At 36.1% G+C, this 16,596-nt stretch overlaps 1 protein-coding gene across 9 annotated transcripts in view; it reads right to left on the bottom strand.

Annotated features, from left to right (window-relative positions):
• The window catches only part of Toll-6 (Toll-like receptor 6), a 451,300-nt gene that overhangs the window by 136,105 nt on the left and 298,599 nt on the right, over nucleotides 1–16,596 (bottom strand). For 5 of the 9 annotated variants that reach the window (XR_015534552.1, XR_015534547.1, XR_015534550.1 and 2 more), the window contains one exon: nucleotides 14,395–14,517. The exons of the other annotated variants lie outside the window; for them this stretch is intronic. The gene's annotated coding sequence lies outside the window, so the exon portion shown is untranslated. The remainder of the gene's footprint in view (nucleotides 1–14,394; nucleotides 14,518–16,596) is intronic. 9 annotated transcript variants of the gene reach the window in all.

Here is a 16,596-nt window from a genome sequence, read left to right as displayed (position 1 = left end):
TTGCATGAAACCAGAATCATTATTAACATCAAAGACATTTTCTAAAATATTATGACATACATATCAAAATTGGGATTTATTAATACTTTATTCGATCGCGGATCTTAAACTAGACGCGTAAAAATATATCAATACAATTTATTACAACTTTCTGAGAAGAATATCATCACCTAAGGCAGAATTAACAGGATAATGGATAAAATTAAATGCCGAGCAGTTACACATTTGAAGTCTTCTTCAGCTTTAAGCGGACACAGTGGGCATTTCATACAGCACGTATAATGACGATGATAAATCCACCTAAAACACGAGTTGCACAAAAAAGAAAGCAGATTAGATGAAAACTATTGACATTAAGTACCTTTACTTAAATCTGTATAAATTATATTATATTTATTTAGTGTTCTGTCTGACGACAGGTCCATATGAACAGGATCCTTCCATCCTTTTCTCGGACTGGGACCTGTTCATATACGTTCTTGGCAGATGATCCAGAAGTGGTTTGTCATTGCCTTCTTCTGTGTGTAATTGTTGGGATGCCACGGAGAAACCGGGGAAGCCCCCGGAGGAAAAATCCGTGTTTCCTAGAGCACGGCCTTGCCCAACACAAGTTATAAATTCGGGCACCGCCGGTAATCGAACCCGAGACCTCAGGATTACAAGGCCAGCGTTCTAACCGCTAGACCACCGTGGCTGCTTCTGTATAAATTACCTTAAATTAATTCGCATTTCTGAAACTCGCATATAACAATTAGTATCTGTATCAGACAGGCCTAGAAAAACAAATGAGTGCTATGTCATTCATCCTGCGCAACAATACGGAAATATAAATATAAAACTGCTCTGCTTTTGTTTTACCATTTGTGGTGCATAAAGCAAGCGATAAATAGCAACAAACAGATCGAATGTCCCATTTACGCTATTCTGTACTTGCGTTATTCACATGTCAGCTAAAGCTATTATCAGGCACAGAGGTCATGGTGCAAACGGGCAGGATAATTGGTCAGAACGCTGCAGATTTAATACACGAGTCCAGCATTAATGCACAGGATGAAAACAAAGGACCTAGACGGATCCGAACCACACAACTCGTGTGGACGACAGGAACCTCAAGAGTACTCGGTTAAATAACAAAAGTTGTAATACAACGGCAAGTTAAAAAAAATCGTGTCTTAATACTATGACCACAAAGCAGATACACATATTTCATTTTCTACATAATCACCCTGTTTCTCAAAGCACGTAGTCAAAATTCCCAAATATGCGCAAAATTGTGACCATATTGCGCGAACAAAATTGTTATTAATGGTGGTTTATGCTAGTAACTTCAGATATTACATATTACTGTCATGTAACTGCGATTAAATTACTGATATCAAGTATTTAAAATGAAATTAACGCACCCAGAGTCATATCAAAACCTCTGCTTTGCCTGATATATAAAAGACAGCAGTTTGTGTCCATTATTTTGTCCGTAAAAGCATTCAAAACGTGGGCTTAGTTATATTAATTATCACACGCCATTCTATCACTTACCCTGCATCAACAGTTAAAACTAGACGTACAGGCGGTGCATAAAAGTGTGTATACATTTTTAGATTCAATGGAAAAACAGAATACATCAGTAAAATCTCGGTAATAAAGTTATCCTTTGTAATCTTGCCACATATATCGGTGTGCTGACCGAGGTTTTGATATTTTAAAATATTTTCCGTTGAGAAATGCATATGAAATCTTAGAAAACCTACAGGGAAGAGCTCTTTAAAATAACTAGGCAGACGGGATAATATTAAATAGATCTTAAATAAATAAGATGTTATGTTGTAGACTAGATTCATTTGGCTGAGGACAGGGGCCAATTATATGCTCTTGTGTACACGGTAATAAATTTTCGAAGTTCATAAAAAGGGGGAATTTGACTGAGGGACTTGAGGTCTTTAAGGACTGAACTCCAAGGAGTTAGTCCCCCGAAATACGTCTTGATGTATTTCTTCTTAATCCTCACCCAGTAGTATTCCATTACCATTTCCCATTTCATACGAGGATTATCACGAACGAAATACTTCAGATAAAAATAATATATTTGAAATAATCGCGAGACTGAATATTGCCAATAGAATAAGTTGAAACGCGTACACAATGAAGAGAAACATAATATAAAAACAAGCAAACAAACTGTGGTGGCAAATACCTAGGATAACCGACCCTAAAGTAAATGACAGATCAACTAAGCTTGAAGAGTTTAAAGCATGGAATTAGGCGTAATTCAGTGGAAGTCACGGAGAATTTGAGAATATAAAATAATTAATGTTAATTTTCATTTTTATTGTCAGCTATAACATTATTTATTGTATTAGATGAGACTTCAGGTTCTCACGGTGACGAATACTAAGATGGCTGTCTTCTAGGTTGTAGCGCCTGGTAGTCTGTTAAAAGCATGCCGGCGATTAAGAGGTGCTTGCTGCCTGCACCATCATAACGATAAACCCTGATTATGGAGACTTCAAGCAACTCTGAAACGACGTTAAACTTCTACCAGACGACATGTTACAAGAACCCAGAAGACAGCCATTATTTGTCGTACTAGTCCAGTCCTGTTTAAAGATACAGTGTGGGAAACGTTATTGAAGTTGTAATAATGTTGGATGTATATAAAATATTTTATAGGAAAATGCTTGTACAAGCTTACATGTGGATGAATGAAAAATTACTTATCAGTAAAATATAATTTGAAGGTGGGAGCGAACAGAATTACAGATACAAAAGAAGAGAAATTCTATAGCAGGAGAAAGACATTATCAAGAATACAAGCGGAGTAGTGTGGACTGCAAAAACTAGGTGTTAAGCAGAAGCGGTCTTTTGTATAAGAGAACTTTCTTTTTAAAAACATTTTTGCCAAACGTCCTCAAATTAAATCTGTTTTGAATTGTATCATTTACAATTAGAAATTAGAATGAGACTGACCGCCGTTAAACAAATATTTTCACTACTGAAAGTACTAATAAAGTAAGAGCATTTAATTTAACATTGCTTAGAAGTTCTCGGTAAAACCATCTCACTTCTGGTTACATCTACAAAACGCTTCTCAGAACACAAACAGTCGGACCGAAGTCCACCTTTGGGACGCCTTGGTGAATATTTTAATGGCTGAAAGGGATTCGAGGCTGCGGAGACGAGGCTGCTTTATTACAGGAATTGGACAGACTGTGACGACAACGCACTGCACCGGGTTTAATTAATCCGAATTAAAGCCACTACCGTCGAAATTTAGCTTCCCCTGAAGATGTATGAGAGAGGGAAGACAGACAGACAGACCTAGTATACAGCGCCGCGCATAAATAAGAGAACATAGCATTACCACCAGTTGCAAGCATCATAGGTCGTTATAATTACACGTACATGTTACATCTATAAAAATATGTTTCTAATTTTATTTTGTTTATTTATAGTTCCAAAATGCATATTTACCTGCTTAGCTTTAAGTTAAGAGCATATATTGCACCTGCGTACTATTTGTGACGATTTCAACGGTTTCAAAATCTGAACCTTACATACGGATTATAAAATAAATAAATCGCGGAATATATATAAAATACGATACTGCGTTTTATTCTAATCTATGCGGTGCGACGTTGCATTTTTGATACTTCTGAATTATCTATAATATTGGCTCACTCATTTAGAATAAAAGTAAAGTAAAGTTTGTCCCACTATACGCCATGTATGCGTTTGGGGTGAGTGGAGGTATAGCTCCTCTCTTCCTTGACCGCGGCACTAGATGGGGGTGAGTGGTCAGCATCACGCCCCGGCCGGATTTACCCCCGGGAAAGGACCCCGGTACCCATTATAGAGGAGGCTGGGTGGGCCCCAGAGCCGGTCTGGACGCAGAGGCTAGAGGAAAAATCCTGTGCCCCCGTCGGAGATCGAACCCCGGTCGTCCAGCCCGTAGCTAGTCACTATACTGACTGAGCTATCCCGGCTCATACTCATTTAGAATATCGTGTTAAAATTCTCGAAATCTTTTATTAATAATCATTGTTCTTTGCTGGAAATGGTTAAACTTACGGCTTAATGGGGGGATATATTTGTCAGTGGAGCCACATGTTTCATCTTCAAAATTAGTAAGATTAAATTTAGTACGCAGGCTTTGTCAGAAGCAAAGGCCCACGTCAGACTGGATAACACTTGAAAACAAAAATAAAAAGTCTTATGTTCGTAATTCAATGGTACTACACACACTGGGACACAACAGAACCAATCAGATGCAATGTTTCGTTGGTCAGATGCAACCAGCCAGGAAGATGTTAGCCAAACTTCGACTGTCAACACACTAGCATACTTGCGTGCTCGTGATGTTGTATCGAATTTCTCTCGATTTTAATTACATAAACTTTGTTATAAGCGTGTGCCGAATAGTGACCGTGCTTCATGGAAGATCAAAATGACAAATATTTCACGGACTCACAATTGTTATAGAGCACATTGGATTTTGTTTTCCAACAACCCAATAATCCTTCATTAACATGAAGTTAAAATACTAGTTTGTTTTCAAAATGGTTCATCATTAAAGTTGTGGTACAACCGTGTCAAAATATACATACAAATAAACTTTACAAAGCTTTCTTTATATTTTTATGTGATCTATATTTAACAAAATACGATAAAATTAATGTATTATTCTAATTAGTGTTGCCATTAACATACTTGCACAGCGTTACGAATTCTTGGTGATCATTTCTGTCACAAGAGTTCACAGCAAGATGGATGAGACAATTTAATTGAGCATATGAAATTGCAACTGTAATAAATGAACACGAAGACCAAACAGAAATGTAAATTCACACAGTACGCTTTTACAAAATATTATTCTGTTGCATCCTTAGAACTTTAATAGTAAAATTTCTGTATTTAAAAAAGAGTTGGTATTCTTACGTGATTTAGTGCAGCGGTTGCAAAATGGTTCCATACTTACATTTTGTTATCTCTCACTCGGCTGCCTTACACACCATTGTTTTATTATACGTTTAGTTCCTAATAAAATGACAGACCGGATAAACAGTCATTTCTTACTCTATTATACGTCTATATAGGGACTGATTCAAATTACACAGGTCAATATTACATATTCTTTGTGGATATGAAACATGGTCTCTCAGCCGGACGTAAGAATAAGGTTGAAAAAGTGTGAAAAAAGGTGGGGAAAAGAATATATGGACTTAGGGAAATTGAAGTAAAACTGCAAATAAGCCAATGCATAATTCAATAGGCCTACTTCACTAAATCTTGAAGGCGATAATATATAAACGAGGATGGGATGAGTGGAACATGGTCCTATGGAAATATGAAAAGATAATATTAAAATGTTTCTTAAAGAAATAGTGTGCGAAGATGAGTACTGTCTAAGGACATGATCCAACAATATATTTTTGTGAACGCGGTAATGAACATTCGGGAAGTTACTGACCCGCTGAGTGACATTTTAAGTACGTTTAAGTCGATGCGCCATGGTGATAATCACTTAGTTGATAAAGACTTCAGTCGAAACTAAGCCGAGCTATCAACAAGGTTTTGGTACGTGGTAGCAGTGTTAAGTTGATTCTAGACGTGAGAGAATAAGTCTTCTCGTAATTCACGTCAAATTCATAAAACTGTTTTAAAGTGTGCTCCAAAGTTCATAATTCACGTCCGCACAAAGATAGTCGAGGTAATTAACACAGAAGAGATAAGTACGCTCTGAGTGACACGCTGATTATGAAGAATTAAACGCTCTTTCGTTGTCTGCTATAAACCTACGGGACACGTGTTTCAGCAGCAGGAAGTTGACTGGATGAAAGATTTGGTAGACGAGAACGGAAAAACGTAAAAGCAGCATCAAACAAATATTTAAATTTATTCTGTAAGGTTAGCAGGGACTACAAATACACAATTCTAATATTTAATGGTCCACTTAGCCTATGTACATACCTTCCAATACAGCAGATACCAACTGCGTTAAATTTATTGCATCGAGGCCATGTTTACAAATATTAATATTTAAACAAAATATAATATTGAATTTGTATGTTTATGACTTACAAGTTACCCATACAACATTGTAAATACCTTAATCTAATTATTCATTAATTATAGCTCTCAAATCGAAAGAAAATATAGACTTTGCGAGGCCGAAATATTTACAATTACAATAACTATAACAACAAATTATGTATAATTATTTTAGATCCGTTATTACACATTTCGGGATCGTGCGTTTAATAACCCTTGTGTCGCACCCAGCTCAAAAGTTCACATATCTCCAATGTTGGAATTATTATCGGTAGTTCTATGATGCTCGCACAAAAAGTAATGCAAAGTGAAATCCGCCCACTTGATGCAGAAGTTATTAGGAAAATACACATAGACACTTTAATTCTTATAACATTATGAAAATAGGTTAATCACAATAGTATCCCATTGGGTGCACTGCTTACACGTTTATAAAAAATAGTTGAATATGAACATTTACGTTAGAATCTACTAGAAATTCTAATCGATAGAAGAACAACTGAAGCCAAATGAAAACCACATGGAACCAACGTAATGTCTCGTTTGAGAGCTGTAGAATCGAGACATGACCGAGATATATCACTGATTGTGAGTTTGCACCCAGTAACACGATCTCAATAATTACCAAAATAGAAGTGTAGTAGGAAATTATTTCCACTGGGGGGGGGGGGGGAGAGGAGGCTGGCTATTTTGTAACCAACATTTCATTAACGTCAGACTGTTACCCTGTTGATGGCTTGGTAACAAGCTGAAATATTCAGGCAATTAGTAAACTTAAGCATAATAAATATAACAATTTATTTATTGTGTATTGCATTGGGCGGTATCAAATAAACAACAGTAAAAACAAAATAAATAAATAAACAAACTAATATTTAGGGACAAATGTTTGTTAATTTAACTACAATGTTTTCTAGCACAAAATAAGCTAAAATTTGAATCATTAATCTCTATTGATTAAACTGATTTCCTTCATCAATAGCAAAACTCGCCTATAACAAGGCGTTGAGCTTTATTGGAAAACCTACAAATGTGCAGATGATAAAAAAATTCACTGCTTTCATAAAACCTGAAATTCATTATTACGGTTACAAAATCCGACAATGGGCCACACCCTGAGCCACTTGAATCCAGTTCATACTCTCGAATTATGATTCTCTAAAATAAAATTTAATATTACTCTACCATCTATTACAAGGTCTCTTACGCTGAGGTTTTCCGACTTTTTTTTTTGTATTTCTCAACTCAGGCACACGATCAAATTTAATCACGTTTCATTTTAGTAACAAATTGGTTTTGATTTTACTTCTGAACCGCTTATGAACATACTAAGTTACGCATACGATTAGAAAGATTTTGTTATGTTTTGCCACATATCTGAAAATCGCCATACGATGACACACTTTCTTATTTAGTTATAAAAAAACGACATTACTTTGTACGTGATGGAAGAGGTGCGATATTGATCCTGTCCACTGTCTCTGCCACTGGTCACTGATTTATGAACCTCATTTTATATAGGCTCAGACCTCCCCTAAAGTGCTCTGGAAAATACCATACCTTCAGATGAGTGCAACTTCCAACGGATGATGAAATTTATTTACTCGTGGACCATGAAAAATCAGAATCTTTTAATAACGCTAAGGCTGATATCAACTGAGGTATAATTTACATAGACGACGTTTCGGTAGTCGGCTATAATTACGTGTTTAGGTGGTTGATTATTATAATACTGACATACTTATTACTGTTTAATTAATATTACTGAAGACGGTGGGAATCAAAGCCGTTTCTATTTGAATAATCTACTGGCAGACCCACGCTCAACACTAACGCTACAGTGACTCAGGAATGAACCAATAACCTATGACAGAATCAGAGACGAAATGACAGAACAAGGAATGCAGAGCTCAGTCTGAGTGGATAATGAAATCCAGACAAGTGAGATGGATTTGCGCATATGACTAAGACGGAAACTCAAAAGAACTGGTAGGGAAATACCTTGGAAAACGACCGTTTGGAAGATCGAAAACTAGATGGTATGGTACATTAAAATTATGATTACATGCAGATAGCTTATGGGGACTGGAGGTGGGTGAAATTAACACAAGGTTGTATTTAATCCCACATGTTGGCATTAAATTCCGGATTTAGCTAATGTTGTTTATATATTCTAAAGCAAGTACAAAAACCAGCCATGTAATCATAATATAATCGTGAAGGAACAGATTCAAAATATTACTCGAAAGTTTTATTAAATAGTCATCAAAACAAATAATTCAGAATTTTCGACGTTTAATTTATATTCATAAATTATGGATAAGATATCTTTATTTTGGTGATATATTCTTAGAACATAATGCTCACACAATACTGGTCTGTAAGAGAAGGTAATTTCGTTGAACTGTGTTATATCGTTTCTATGAATACAAAAGAAATGGAAACACGGTATGTTCGAACTCTTTTGTGCCATGAAATTTCGTTCTTTGGGACTAATCATTCATAAGCGGGTAAGACCTACAACGCAGTGGCTTACTCTCTTCTTCATTATTCATTACCATGTGAAATATATTTTTATATTTCATCATTTGATACGACGTTTTCATATAAAATTACTAGACAGGTTTGTTTCATCAGTGTATGACAACATGTAGCACATTGTAGTAGATCACTTCTTCTACACATAATACCCACCCACCTCATACATCCCTACGGTTCATTTGAGCTAATATTAATTATTAATTTACCCTTCATAGCCTGCGTTATGTCCATTATGAACTAACTTGTAGGGAGTCGAGTGAGAGAGAAATGTAGGGCACAAGAGACCGGTTGAGGGAACAGAGAGCTGAAAGGGTTGGAGTGAGAGAGAAAGTTAAGGCTAGGTTTACAGCGTCTATCTCATTATTTAGGGGCCGAGATGACGTCACGAGGTCACAGGTCTGCTAAGGAGGGTGGGATGAAATGATAATACCGTCACCGCTGTATTTCCAATGGCTTTACTGAAGCGAGCGATTGTAACCTATGATCCTGTTAAAAGGACTGAGACAATGCAAGCACGTGTAGATTAAAACTTGCGATTTACAATAATCTTAGTAATTAGTGTGGAAACACAAAGGTTAGTGGTGTTTCATGGGCTACTTACACAGAACATAAATTCAAAAAAAAAAGTATTAGCCTAGATCTGGTTTAATGTCAAAAATATAACCCATTCCGAAGTCAGAAATTCAACATAAGAACAACATGGCAGTTTCAGCTAACATTTAACTATTCCAAGTGTAAGTTTATCGTAGATGTCATATTGTACTAAAGGATTAGAGAATTTTGGATTCTTATTTCTGTACGAATCCTTGTAAAGTCTGGGCTTCGAGATGGTCATGGCAAATCAGATCCTAGTCCAATTAATCATCCACTGAATGTTATTGAAATATTCTCGAACTTTGGGATCACAATGTGTTCGTTCAGAGTATTGCTGCAGGATGCATACTCATTCAATATCCCTCTTGAACAGTTGCAAAACGAATCGTGTCTAAATCATGTTCATATTTGTGATTGACATTTCCGCTAGAAAAGAAGTGCGGACCAATTAAGTCATCTGCTGAAATTCCTGCAAATTCTGCCACTGTTGGGACCTCACACAGGAACTTTTTGGACAACTTCTGGTTGATTCTTTCACGAAATTTATTGTTTCTGAAATCCAAGCCTATCACAACATTGTTTTTTTCCTGTTTTACTACTGGAACCTTATACGTAGTATGACCTCTGAAACGTTGGTTAACTTCGACCAGACTACACAGCGCAACAACCCAGAAGACGGAAATCTTCTTATACGTAGTTACTCGCTACTGTCATATTCGTGTAACGACCTAACAGACTGTCGGTAAACATGGCGCTTGTTTGAGCTCTTATTTAACTCTAAACCAAACATCTCTTATAATGGTAAGCAGTATTATTTTTCAACAGCCTTCACTATGTAACTAGAGACCCAATTAAATTTGTTGTATTATGTTCTATAGAACAGAATAGTTTCAAACAGATATTAACAGAGAGAATTTACCTTCTACAACTTTACAATGCACAAAATATAGATAAAGTGCAGATTATACATTCAATACATACAATTCAACACTGCACAATGTACTTATGTTTTAAAAACTGATTAACTTTCCGAGTTTAGTAAGTTCTTACTTGAAATATAAGTATGTGTCAATAGAAATATAACACTACATCGTAAAAGAAAGTGATTTTGAATATGGCTGTCTTCTGGATTATTGCACCGTGTAGTCTGGTGGAAATTTACCGACGTTTCGGAGGCACTTGCTGCCTGCAGCATCAGTCAAATCACTCTGTAACTTTTGTGTTAAATGTTACAAAATATAACACAACAATTAACTACCAAGTTATGTGCCTAATGTTTCTCATATTTAAGATATACCATTTATTAATAGATACATATATAATAATGAGAATTACGATGTAAAAGGGATTGCACATAACACTATTAGTTAATTCCGTCACTGACGATTATATTATAACATCTAAACGCTGAGTAATGAGAGTTAAAAGCTGCTGGTATATTAGTACGAATAAATGTTCTGCATATAAGCCTGTTTTTTGCTACTACTAATAATTAGTACCTACCTCATTAACACATGAATTTGCCTCACACGTAAGGACCTAATACATTGTCTATTTCCTTTTATCTCCACAACGGCAATTACAAGTACAGACTGTCGTAAAACCACGCCACAGACACACCGAACTTCACTGTCGAGTGGTTAGAATTCCTGTGTACTCTGAATGCTTCGCATTCAAATCTAAGCCCGGAGGCTGGCTACTCTTACCGAGAAATTTCTTGGATTTCCTCAGTTCCTCCATACAAATTCCGAGAGAACACCTTAAAACAGGTCACAACCAAATCACAAGCATATTTCACATTTTTTTACAAAACTTAATTGACAAATCATACTAAAATTGAATACTAATAACCTCTACAGTTGAGAAGCACATTTAATAACGCAATTAACAGTAAATAAAATAAAACATTATCTTGTTTTAAATATGAAACATTGGAGTACATAAAAGTATCCACGTTAAAATCAATGATGAGCATCTTTTCTGGTAACAAACTTACTTAATTTTAGTCGAGACTGTATGTAGGGGTCAAGAATCCCAAAGGGACTCTGAGGGAAACGTTCGCTGAAGTCAGTGAAAGGAGAAATAGATAATGAGATGAGCGGTTGGTCGCGTCATCCTAGCCCTCATTTTATACAGTTTGAAAATTAGGGGCGGATGTTGGCAGAGGTTGGGGGTGCTGATGGCGGCGCAGGGAACAGGAACATGTGTCTGTGTGTCTGCCTGAGCCAACCGTGACGCACAGCGTGGTCCTGTGCTACAACACTGCCGCATCCGACTTACTTTCCATCAACTGCCTGACCCATGTAAGGGTGCCGAGAAACCCAGCCGTTACATATTCACCCTGAAGATGTCAACTGTGACGTAAGCCGAAACGTAGGATAATTTTCAACATTAGACGCGGCTCATCAACGAAAACCGAAATTTTATCGGAAAACTACACAAAACGAAATACAGCAAAGCGAACACTAGATTAAAATAAGAAAGAAGCAAGCAAGGAAAGAAGAAAAAATGTTGGACTACTTTCGACATTTCGAATAGCTAGAAGAAACTTAAGTATATTTACAGAACTCATCAGCGGAGTAAACTTTATATCATTTCATAATTTGACCATTTTCGAGTTATTCTAGTTTTGCATCAGTCTTCAAATATCGACATATCTTCAAAGAGATCTGCTTAAGTTGTAACTCGACACATTCTTGATTTAATGACACTCCCTCAGACACACACTGCAGGTCAAAACAGCATTACACTGAACGACAATTTCAATTATTCTCTGAAGTGCGAAAAACTTCCAACTTCCAAGTGCGATACTGACGTAGTAGGAATGAGGTGTGTAGAATTACCACTGGAATATTGTGAACACATACCGACCTATATCACTTGTCGCAAACTGTATAGTTATTATTCAAAAATTATTGCTAATAATATTGTGTTAAATAAAGCATTTGAAAGGAAACTTTAAGATATTTCCAGAATTCCTTGTTATTTTTCATAAAACAATTTATTTTCTCATTCGGTCACATAAACATGCTTATTATGTACTATATAGAACATGAGATTTCAACATATGGTATGTCTGATATTATTTTAAGCGTAGCAGATTTTCGAAAAAAATATTTTATAATCCGATTTGTCTAGAACGTTTGTATATACTGATTTTAATCTGAATAATTCCAAGCATGATATGCAATATTAATATACTATATATAAACTACTGATGACTACATGGAATTAGTTGATGTAAGCGAGCTTAATTGTATTCTTTACCCAAATGTAAATATTTTGATTACGATGGGACAGAGTTTGGACTGAACTAATCCTGAACTCAATGAACTTTCAACTTTTAAAAGCTTAGCTACATCTCTCCCCACAAATATACATTATCGCCGCTTAGATTTTTTTCCTAAAATGAAATGCTTCAAACGAAAACAGCGTTTTCTTCTCAGTAATAGAAGTAAATCTGCTACAACACAATCTCGCTTAGTATAAAGAGAAATTCTCAACTCTAGGCCTACATAAATGCAGAGTAATATAGCATATAAAATCAGAAATAGCTTCTTTACCCAATATTATTTGTGATATATATACCTGTATGATTTTTTTAACCCAGCTTAAATGCATTACAATATTTAAATATATTTTCTTGCACAACAAAACGCAAAATATATCACCCGATTGATGTATTTAAAACCTTTTCATACTATAATGTTACCAAGTTTATAGCAATGATGGTAAATGAAAAACCGATGTTTGCTGCGTTCACTTTATCAGTAATTACCACTCTTCCACCCCACCCACCCCCCATTTCTCGGTTTTTTCAGGGAGTTACGTACAAGAAATACAGTGAGAGAGTAACATGTTGTGTGTAGCCATTTCTAATATCGTGTTATTAAAATTAAAGCCAAATTAGCTACAGTTCTCTCGTGGACGGACAGAGCTAATATTCGCTCCAATTTCACTACATATTTGTAACAGACACAAACGAACAACAGTGGCAGGGATGTATGAAAATTTGAAATGCAATATAAAGTTTCACCCTTGTATTTTTATTTGAGAAAGAAATAGATTATTCACAAGGGCATCATTTCGATGTTGATACTCTGTAGATACGCTGTTTCACCCTATCATACACACGTGTACAATTTCTTGACGGTAGTAAAGAATCTAATTAATGTCATCAGTCGGCTATTGTCCGTCCACGACCATTAAGAACTCATGTTGCGAGTTTATCTATCTTGTAACAGGTATGTTAATATTACATCAAAACCATCTTAATAATAATATAATACATTTTGTCACGTGTATTAAAGCTATAAATGCAAAATAAACTCAAAGAAGGCTCTAATACCAGTTCAGAAGGTTAATTTACCTTAAGAAACCTTCAACAGTAGTTATAAAAGACGTTATATACAGACTCTTAAACGTTATACTGAATATATGACAAGATGAATAATTCCAGGGATTCTACTGGAAAGAATTCAGTATTTTATCTGTGGCTTTGCAGACTCAGTAGGTGGTAAACTGCCCAATACATCAAGTGGCAGCTCGCAAGACGACGAGAAAGGGGGACGGAAAGAAATACACAGCAAATAACAGAGCGCTGGGGATCACAGTGGTAACAGTACGAACTTTTGCTTCGTATAAACACGTGTATTTCTAAATTACAGAAACTAACATGGCGGTTATGAGACCGCGTACTCCAGGTAAAATAACGCTTCCGTTGTACAGTAAAATGTTGGATATTGCCTAATGTCTCAGACCCATTGAAACTAAATTGGAAGAATTGTCTTCTTATTTTCATTCCTTACTTATAAAACGTCGTGTTTGTTTATTATGCCTTAAGACATGCAACCAAAAGCAACGAATTTATATAAATCCAATACAGTACCGCCAATCATGTAAATTATTGAAATCTGATCAAATTATCTTTAAAGAATCGATCAGTACGACCATCACATACCGTCAGATTATCACAATAGTCCTAATTTCAAGACAATTTTACAAATACTTTTAATCCTAGCGTGTTTAATGAAGAAAAAGAATAAGGTTCTTGTGCTTATTTCACTGATGCCTAAGATAAAATTAAATTTACAGTCATTAATATTGAATGTCACGACTGAGTGTGTAACAATGCAGTTTAGCTTTCGGAAGATTTCAGGTTCTAATCTTAAGAACAAACTAGTCAAATCCAAGAGAAAATGGTATGTTACTTACCCAAACATTTTGAATATCAGGTTCAACAGTCTCTGTAAGAAACGCACAACGGACCGATTTGAACACGACAAACATCCTCACTCCACCCCGAACGTACTGACCTACTCCTACAACAGTTTCTACCTGAAAACCAAAGAGGTTACTTATACAATTCCGCAGGGAGTGAACACAAGGCCGTCTATAGAGAGAGCTTACGTTGACTTCAAGTTTGATATCTTTCTTCAAAAGTAATTAATTTCAATATCGAAAAGAAAAAAGCTGAATAAATATCTTAGCGCATAATTTATTTAAGCTTAGGCTTAAGCGATATCAAACCTGATCCTTGAATGTCATTAAAAAACTTGGGGTGTAGGAGGTGGAGATTAAAAGAAAAGACCATCTCTAAAATCCATCTGAATGCTAACAAAACCTTCTATAACGATTTCATAGGCAGACCAATTTCTCTCCCTTGAGGTTGTGCTCATTTTCATATTTCATTTTTTGAAGCGAAACGCTTCTGGACCGAGGCTTAGAGGAGGGTGAAATGTTTGTGTGCTAATATGCATATGTGGTTTAATGTAGTATAAACCTCAGCACCGTATCTTCCGCCCTGTACTACAGCTGTTAAGTCCAGTCACAAAAGCCAATGGCATATACAATGGTACACTCAGTGCAACAAAAACTGATAGCTTAAAATTTTCCATGTCCGAAACCAGAAACCATGTACGCGTATCGGTAATGGAAGGATCAGAAAAGTCACATATGAACAAATGCAAGGAAATAATTAATGACTTGAATTACGACGCCAGTTGTACGCTAACATTGCTTCAGCTTCGGACTTAGAAAATCTAGAGTCGTTGATATTTGTTGCACAGACTGTACTCTAGGGTCAGCTCTGTTTAATTCTGTACTTCCTAGTCTCGCGAAGTTCGAAACGATTCCTGTCTTATTTTGGTGTTGTTTGTTTGCTTTCTTGCTTCATTCTTTCTTTCTTTCTTTGACTGTATCTTTTCCTTTGTACACAGAATGTCCATTCACCTACCAAGCAGAAGCTAGCCGAAGAGCGTGAATCGAACTAGCCAACCGTGTTAATACCACAAAACTAAATTGTGTCCGAAGGTATAATCTAAGAAACCACGCGGTTAAAATTGTTAAAGGATACTAAAGAACACTTTACAGGGCATACATTGACGATCATTCATATTACTTAGAATTTGTATGTCACGTTTAAGTCTGGATTCAACTGCCCTAGGACAGAGTCCATAGTAGAAACCCTGAGCGGTATTCGGGAGATCCCGGGTTCAAATTTGGCCCTGAGACTGGCTATACCACTTGATGGTGATTTTCCCCAGTCGCCTCATGCAACTACTACCATATCTCAAATTAGGCCACGACCATTTCCATTTCATTAATCGTCCTGTCGTTCTACACCAAAGTTAAATCAAACACAAACAAAATAAGACAGTGTGAAGTGAACAGCTTGGCGACTACCAGCTTCGTAGTTTGGTTTTTACTTCATGTATTTAATTCTGTTTTTAATGTTGATCGGTAAATAAACAATTACATGTGATCGAGCGGCAGAACTGTGGCCAGAATTTCCTTGAGTGTACGAACAGATTTATTTATTAGACAATGGTTTCACAGCCGTGCTTTAGGGTTGGTTCACGCTATCTGCACTACATCGTTTTTCCACCGAACAAATACACTGATACGGTTATTCTAATATTTGCGTCCAACATGATATAGGCATATTTAGTTTTCAGCAATACAGTACAATTATAATTTTCATGTAACGCACCAATCGACATCAAAGTCATTTTTGTTACTTGATGTTTGAAAATTTCTCGGTTGCCATGTTTTCAGCAACCACTGAAAGGAGTCAACCATGGAATACAAGTATTTTCAAAATATTTACGTTTATTAGTTGCAGACATAAATATATCATATTATTGCGAAACTATCAGCAAGATAGACACCACACTGCAGAGTCACGGTATTTTTTGTTGATGTTTCTCATTACAAAATAAACTCTAGTCTATCGGGACCCAAAGGTTCAACATCGCAGATACCAAATTCCGCCTTCAAATACGATTCTGATCTAAGTCCATCCAATTCCGATCTTCGAAGCAGTATGATCCATATTAATATCGTCGAATACTAGATGTAAGCCTTAAGATCTGTAATTCGTATAATTTACAAAGCATGATGCGTGCGAAATGTCGT

Source organism: Zootermopsis nevadensis, unplaced genomic scaffold (genome assembly GCF_977971745.1).
Source record: "Zootermopsis nevadensis isolate Lab colony 2312 unplaced genomic scaffold, Znev_1.0 Znev_ptg000010l, whole genome shotgun sequence".
NCBI lineage: Eukaryota > Metazoa > Arthropoda > Insecta > Blattodea > Termopsidae > Zootermopsis > Zootermopsis nevadensis.
Note: the sequence above shows the minus strand (reverse complement) of the source record. Positions and strands in the feature narration are given on the sequence as shown.